The sequence below is a fragment of the Octodon degus genome, unplaced genomic scaffold, assembly GCF_000260255.1.
Source record: "Octodon degus isolate 3935 unplaced genomic scaffold, OctDeg1.0 scaffold00126, whole genome shotgun sequence".
NCBI lineage: Eukaryota > Metazoa > Chordata > Mammalia > Rodentia > Octodontidae > Octodon > Octodon degus.
Genome location: NW_004524702.1, coordinates 162,742 through 171,080, shown reverse-complemented (window position 1 = coordinate 171,080; position 8,339 = coordinate 162,742). Strand labels below are relative to the sequence as shown.

The 8,339-nt window shown below is 46.9% G+C and overlaps 1 protein-coding gene across 1 annotated transcript in view; it reads right to left on the bottom strand.

The window, feature by feature from the left end:
• Window positions 1-2,149: 2,149 nt before the first annotated feature.
• Mobp (myelin-associated oligodendrocyte basic protein) overlaps window positions 2,150-8,339 on the bottom strand; it is a 22,933-nt gene continuing 16,743 nt past the window's right edge. The window contains exons 3-4 of the mRNA XM_023700760.1: window positions 3,966-4,042; window positions 2,150-3,849 (exon numbers count right to left, since the gene is read on the bottom strand). The gene's annotated coding sequence lies outside the window, so the exon portion shown is untranslated. The remainder of the gene's footprint in view (window positions 3,850-3,965; window positions 4,043-8,339) is intronic.

The following is an 8,339-nucleotide window of genomic DNA, read 5'->3' as shown; positions in this document are numbered from 1 at the left end:
ATCACAGCATAGAACAGGGAGGCAGCACCCCTCCCAAAGCAAGTCGTGGTGGACAGGCAGCTGAGAACAGCACGAGGACATGGAGCAGGGCTGCAGGCGGTGGCAGCCAGCGCAGCCCACGTCATGTGGGGGCACACTGCACCCGCTGTGGAAGTGCCACGGAAAGCGTGCCACTCATGCTGCAAGAGAAGACAAGAGGCAATTCCAGGCTGTCCTTGACACCACTGAAACCCTGGCTCTCCAATCTGCTTGACTCCTTTTCTAGCAAGGAAATCACCTTTCAGAGGTCTCTGGACTCTTGGAAACCTCCTGGGTGCCCCTGTCCGATTCTGTTATGCTTCTCAGTTCTTCTTCTTACAGAAAAGACAAAATCTGCGTTTGAAAATAGCCACCGAAGCGTAAGGGCATCCCTCGCCGGAGTGATCAGCGTGCAGCCTTTCAGACACTTGCGTGCATTTCTCGGGTGAGCCCTCGCGCTTGTGCACACGGTGGGCTTGTGATGCTGCGACGCCCAGCATGAGCTGCTTTCTTCTAACGCTGCCATTCACAGCCTGATTCTAATTTCTTTCCCTGCCCCGAAATAGGGAGTCAGCTACCCTCCCACAGGGCATCGGTTCCTTTCATCAGAGACTCACACCAGGGCCACAGACAGCTTATTCTGCGTTCAGACGTTAGTGTAGCAGGACCACAGCGGCGATGTCCAGCAGCTCAACTCACTGTGGGGTCAGGACAGGAGAAGCCTCTTTGGGAAAGTGCCCACAATCGCTACTGACACTTGCCACTCGCCTCTACGGCAGCAAGTCCTTTTGTCTTCCTCTAATTAAAAAGCAGTGACCCTTTCATCTTTTGGCCAACTTTCTTCTTCTCATCAATGTTCACAACCATAAGAACTCCATGCCACAGGCCTCAATTTCAGTTTCTACTTCACATCCTCTCTTCCTTCGTGATCACCAGCTCAGCATCTTGAAAGTGGCTTCCAGTGTGGGGCCAGTGGGTTCTCCCCACGGGAGCATCACCACAGCACCAATGCATGAAGGGAAAGCAGGCCCGGCCTTCATCAAGGGGAATCCCAGTGGAACCAAGAGTTCAGAATACTCAGTGTGATACTTAGATTCCTGTATGCTTAAAAAGTAGTTTTAAAGCCAGGTATAGTGGTGTGCACCTGCAAGCCCCGCACTTGGGAGGCTGAGGCAAAAAGATTGCTGCAACTTCAAGGCCAGCCTGGGCTACATAGTGAGTTCAAGGCCAGCCTGTACTACTTAGCCAGACCCTGTCTCAAAGCCCCCACCTGTGCTCCTAACTTGAGTTATTTTGAGTTTTCTTCTACTAGGGCCTTTGCACATTTACAGAGCTCAGGTTTAGTGGCGCCCATGGTGTGCAGTGGGTTCCATGAGCTGGCCCATGCTGACTAGCAAGCAGCAGTGTGCTCAGAGATACCACATTCACAGCCAGCAGTTGGCACAGTGAAAACACTTACACCACGGAAATCAGCAAACCCCATCAATCAGGACTTTCTGCCTAGGGACCCCAAGGTTGAGATCCAACAGGATGACTCTGGGTGTACAACTCAGTCTTCCCCCAACCATTAAAAATGTCAGAACATGACTGCCATGCACCAAGTGCTATGGCTGTGAATTTCCACTTAAGAACTTGCATAAGGGTGGGGTGATAGCTCCACAGTCTAAAGGCAAGTCAAAGGACCCGGGTTTAATTCCCAGTGCTACATGCTGTGCTGGCCCCGTGCCAAACCTGCCTCCAAAGTCAGGTGTGATGGTGCATGCCTGTAAGCCCAGAACTGGGGAGGATCACTACAGGTCTGACCTGTAGAGTGAGACCCTGTACCAAATAAATAAATAAAATATTTTTAAAATTTTAATTAAAAAAGTTTTTCTTTAAAAACGAAAAGAACTTACTTAGCTAGCTAGATCTTGGAACTTTAGGTAATCTCTATAGAATTTACCACCTAGGGTTCCCTAGGACAAATCTTTAAAAGATAAAAATATAATTGGATTACAGTACATTTTAGTTCAGTGTCTAGAGCACTTTACATTCAGCTATCCACAGTTTTAAGTAATTTCCAGAGATGTTCATCCATCCCCCAAAGTTTTTATTTCTATAACAGACAAACAGAATTCAGTAATTTCTGGTTATTAACATTACTGGGCTAACAGCCAACTTTTGTGTGAGTTAATACACACCATGCTTCCCCCATCCATTCGGTGATGAGCTTGGATGACCTCAAAGTCAAGCTCTGAGAACAAGGCCTGGCGTGGCCAAAACCAAAAGAGGCCGAAGGCATGACGAGCTTCCTTCCTGGTCTGGGTGGGGCTGGGCCAGGAATTTGCCTCCTGCACCAGGGTTCTGCTGTGTCTTCCCACCCCATCCCCACTTGGCCAGGTGGTGTTCTTAGGGATGTAATGCCTTCAACCATCTCCCAGTAGAAACTGTTCACAGTGGGGTTGCCCTTTGTTGTTCATTTAGCACCTGAGTTTAGGCAAGAGAAACATTTCTAGATGAAGTTTCCGTAACAAATTCCCTTGCCTTTTCATTGGCCCTTCTATGGAGCTGTGGTGTTCCTACAGGAGGAAGCTGGGGCCCTCTGGCCTTGCCCTCCACTCTCCTGAGACAGAACTGGGACTGACCCCTCTTTGTGAGGGCCTTGACTTCCGAGCTGATCCTTCTTCATCCCTGCTCTCTGGAACCTCCGCTCATCCCAGCCTGTACCTTGAACACAACGACCTCTGGCATGGCCCCAGAGATTGCACTTGCTTTATGCCTGGCCAGGTCTGGCTATGCTCACTGAAGGACACAGAGCAGTGGCCTTTTGGAGCTTTGGACATCACCTGCATTGGCCACATGAGCCGCCCGCACAAGACTGCTTCTGCTGCTTTTCTCTGTCCCATCCCTGAGTGTCCTCTACCGCATCGCTCTTTGTTTTACATTCCTCCACATTCTACAACATCCTATTGTCCTCCTCTGATTCCTGCATATGTTCCACTTCCTTCCCTGTCCCCTCATGTCAGAAACCATCATGAGCCAGTCAAAAGCCAGGTACAAAGCTGATCCAAAGCACTCCTGTAATGTGACCACGGACACGTCCCAGGCCTTTCATCGGTTCCCACCTGCTCCTCTAAATATGCTTCGGCCTAATACTGCTAACCATTGCTATGCAGTGTTTAGTTTGGGTTATTTCTTCAAACCAGGAATTATTTCCATAATTTTTTTATTTCCAAGATGATACATTTGTGGATACCCTTTTATTTTCTCATCTTTTTTTATTCTGCTCCAGTAGAGAGTAAGTGTGAGACTTTATGCCTTCTGCTTACTGGGCAATACGCAATATTGCTCTATGGGTTGTTGATATTTATATATCATTTGGCACTTGACTTCTGCTATTTGCTTTTTGTATTTCTCATTTCTTGTCCAAATTTATCTATTTAATATGAGTACATTTAATCCATTGATTTCAACTGCTGACTTTACAACTGATCCACTTACTCTCCTGTTGGTAGACTTCTGGCTAACTCTCTCCCCTCCAATTTCAAATGATTCAGTGATGAAATCCTTGTATATCTCCTTTATAGATTTTCTTGAGGCTGATTTCTAACATGGTAATTGCTTGATTATAGATTATATAGTATTCTGCCTTGCTAGTGTCTCCAGCTTGCACTCCACAGGTGTTGGGACAGTTTATAGCTTCTCAGCAATGGCCTATGAGAATTTTTTCTTACATCTTGTCAACACTTGATAATTGTTTTTATTTTTGCCATTTTGATGGTTGCGCAATATTAACTTTTTTATGCATCCCTGAAGAAAGGCATAAATCTTCAGATTGAAGAAACTTGAGTCCTAAATAGCATAAATAGAAATAAAACTATACTTAGCAACATCATAGAGAAGCTGCAGAACACCAGAGACAAAGAGAAAAAAAGTCTTTTCACAAAGGGAAAGTACAGTTTACTTACAATAGAAGGGCATGTAGGTTGAGGGCAGATTTCTCGGAGCCAGTGAGAGCGAAGGACAGGACGACAGCTTCAGGGTGCTGAGGGGGAAAACACTGTTAAACCAGCGCTCCGTGTGGTTATTCTGCCCCCAGGTGTACGTCAGGTGGCTGTACCTGTGCATCACCCGTTGAGCTCCCTGCCTTCTTCAAAAACTGTACACTGTGGCCGAGGCAGCAGTAGGCCGCTGAAACAAGGCAAGCTCTAGAACTTCAAGCCCCTGGCCAGACAGCTAATTCACAGAGCACATACATAAACAGAGAAAAGCTTAAGACACGCTCCCCTGAGACCAGCTCAACCTGGACATGCATCTTCTTCATTTCTGCCCTTTGTATCTGAAAGTTCTGAGAGGGAGCTTTTCCTGAGATAAAAACAATAAGGAAAAGGACCAAAGGGAATAAGAGAAAACAAAAGTGAGGCACAAAAGTGCAATTTAAGGGGCTGGCGAGATGGCTCAGTGGTCTAAAGCACCTACTTAGAACAAACTTAGCAAAGCACAGGGACCACGGTTCGATCCCCTGGCACCACATGCCAGCCAACCCCGCCCCCTGGTGGGCTGAGCTGGTCACACACACACACACACACACACACAAATAATTTTTTTTAAAAAGTGCAATTTAAGATATTCTATTCAGAGCTCATTTTTAAGACTGGCGCTATAGGGGGTTGTAGGTGCATACTGGAGTGTGTAGTTCAACTACTGTGAAGAGTGAGAGACAGAAGCACCCACAAAGGCAACAGATAAAGCACTCCCCACCATGGGTAAACTTCAATAGGCCCCACCTACTAACAACTTTGCAGGTCGGGAAGTAGAGCCACTCATTTTCTCTCTGTACATTCCCACCACAAGCACAGAAAACATGTGGATCAAAGTACCCTGTGGCACACACGTAGGTTCTCGTTATTCAAACTAAAGACAATGTAGTTCCTTAAAATCTCAGAATTCAGGACTGGAAAGACCCTACAACCCAACCCCTTTGTTATACAGAGAGGCGAATCAAACAGTATGGGTTGAGATCTTTGAGATGACATTGCCAGTCAGTGACAAATCAAGGGACAGAACCTGGATCTCCTACTCCAAGCCATTTCCACTTCCCTTGCCACACCCTTTCTGCCTTCATAGAAACTAACTGTGGAGTGGCATCTCTACCACACCTCAGATAATGTCCTGCCATTGGCGGTGGGCACTGTCCAGATGTTGGGCTGTCTACCATGTCCTTCTGTCCTCTCCTCCCCTCTCCATATTTCCTCTCCTAGGAAGTTCTTGGGCTTGATGTCAAAGCCCTGTGCTTTGGTAAAAGGCCCTTCCCTGGACTCCAGAGGAGCAGCCATTCTTCACATCATCATCCAACTTGGAGTAAGGGACAGTGGCTTGGAGCAGATAGGACGTTGCTGTGTGGAGCGCAAGCGCAGCCTGGCAGTGTGGACGACTCTGCTGCAGCCACAGCCCTTCTTGAATTCACATGTAGCACTCTGACACGTTCCAAATGTAAGGGAAAATCCAGCTCCAAAATGGAAGCCTTCAGAAGACAGTGAGCGAGAACAGGCATCTCAATTCAGTGGCAACATCTGACCAGATTTTTCCATCAAACATTCCCTGTTCTTTTTCAAATTCATTATCTTCCTGTCTCTTAGGCTTTGGGGGTCTTTCCCTCCTGACTCCCCCACCTAATTCCAAAATCCCCTTCCTTTATCCAGAGCCCACTGACTACAAATGTAATGCCACTTGGAAAGGAGAATGTGCTTCAGTGTGGCCAGCACTTCACATTGCTTGAGTCTGCCTGCCTCAGGGAGCTGTCCATTCAGCCGAAGCTTATCTGCAGTGCACAGGTGGCTCTCTGTCAAAAGCTTGGGTGAACACTCCTTTCCTCAGCACCAGGCATTCCAGGACATCTCCAGATAAGCAAGCACACGGGCAAAACAGAGCACAAGCCCAGGTGGGCTTGTCTGTCTCTCTGTCTCTCTCTGTCTCTGTCTCTCTCTGTCTTTCTGTCTCTCTCTCTGTGTCTCTGTCTCTGTCTCTCTCTCTCTCTCTCTCTCACACACACACACACACACACACACTAGCACATCTGGGACCTCACATTCCCACCTCTTTCCTTGAGTCCTGAGAGCCTCTGACCAGGACCCAGAGCTCCGTGAACAGAAACAGACTTGAGGAAAGCAAGGACATACGTGAGAAACTGGGTTCAAGCCTTGACTGAGGATACTTGAAGACATAAGACATGCAAGAAAGAGTGAACTGCAACCATGGTACCTAGACATGGACTTGACCGGCCTCTCCACCAGAGGATGAGCACACTTGGAGAGAGCCTCACCGTGTCTGCACCGTGCCCAGCAGCATGCACACTGGAACTGACTCTGTGCTTGTCCTGCACCACCAGAGGTGACCTTCACAAAGGATAAGGGCAGGGCCCTCATTACAGCATCCATTGTGAATGCTGAACTCTTTTGGCCTGGCTTGTTTGCAAAGACCCTGGTCAGTGCCAATGGGAACCACGGCCACCTTGTCAGGGTTGGTACACACTAGAAGGGTGTCCCCCACGCTATCTCCAGGGGCCAAAAGAGGCAGAGGCACCCAAGGGTCTGATGGTGATGTGGGCTTTGTATGGGCAGCAGGGCTTATGCCATTGAGCTATCTCCCCAGCCACTGACCCAACTTCTTTTGTAACAAGTTCTATAGAAAGCTGAAATCTGTAGCTAATAAAAGAAAAAGAAAAAGAGAGAGAGGGGAAAAAAGGATTTAAAAAATCCTGTCATTCACAACAACATGGGTGAATTGCAGGACACTGTGTTACATGGCACCAGCCAGACACTGGAAATTCTGTCCATCCTCACTCAGACTGACTGGAGACCACCTCCGGGTGAACCCGGCAGCTCTGGGCGAGCTGTGTTGCAGAGCTCCCCGAGGAAGCTGGTGTCGCTGCCACCGCGAGGCACAGTCCAGCTCCAGTGTGGCGTCGCCGAGCAACACAGCCCTGCAGGGTCCGGCCACAGCCTGCACTGCCCAGCCGCTGCTCCCCTCTGTGCTGATTTACTGTGAGATAAAGTCACCACCTACACTGTAACCTCCCCTTTTCTCCATTTCTTCTTACCCTATTTTATGTATTACTTATCCATAAAATACCATTTATAGCTTATGTAACTGGGATGGATTTCTAGTGCCTTGTTGAGTACTTTTACATAAATTTGTTTAAAAATAAAAGGGGGACCAGGGAGATGGCTCAGTAGAACAAGCACTTGCCTGGCAAGCACAAGGGCCTGAGTTCAATCCCTAGTTCCACCAAAAAATAAAAAATACATAAATAAAAGTAAAATATATAGGAATAATGATCAGAACTATTTTCAGTCCTCTTTTGCATGACTGTACTTTGGGTAAAACTAGTCAGTTGATAAGAAATTGAACACCAATTTTGGGACAGATGCATAGGGGAAAATAGGCAGTCACTGAAATGCCAGTGACTAAGCCCAAACCTATACTATAACACCAAGTAGTATGCCCGTCAATTTTGTTTACAAAAACCCTAGGGTAGGATTCTGTCAAAACTGGCTTTCTGTTGTGAAACCACAGATTGTCAGTCTTGTATTCAGGAGATCCTTCTCCAAAGTTAAAAGTCAGTATAGGCTGTGGTGCCAGCCTGTAATCCCAGCACGTGGGAGGCTGAGACAGGAGGTTCACTGTGAGTTCCAGACCAGCCTGGACTGCACAGCGAGACCCTATCTAAAAAAAATGAACAAATAAACAAATAAAATCACCAAATCTCAAATCAGGGCAGTAATAAATATATTCTGCTCAAAAAAAAAAAAAAAAAAAAAAAAAAAAAAAAAAAAAAAAAAAAAAAATTGAGAGAAGGTGGTGCATGGCTGTAATCTGAGTACTCAGAGGCAGAGGCAGTAGGAGTGTTTTAAATTCAAGGCCACCCTGGGCTACATAGTGAATTCAAGGCCAGTCTGAGAAAGATTTTTGTCTCAAAAACAAAAACAATATATATACACACATACATATGTAATTTTAAAAACAAGAAAATTCAGAGGAGAGGAAATAAAAATTAAGTTTAAGCATGTATAAAGACATGCAACTAGGGCTAGCAAGATAGCTCAGTGGACTAAGCACCTACTTAGGTAAAGCAAGGACTGGTTTGATCCATGGTACCGCATGCCACACCAGCCCTGCCCCCACCCAGGAGAGCTGAGTGGGTGACCCAGCCTGGGTGTGGTGATGCACACCAGTAATCCCAACGCTAGGGAGGCTGAAAACAGGAGGATCACAAGAGTCCCAGCTACATAGTAAGTCCTTGTACAAAATACATTGAGAGGGGGCTGGGGAGGTAGCTCAGT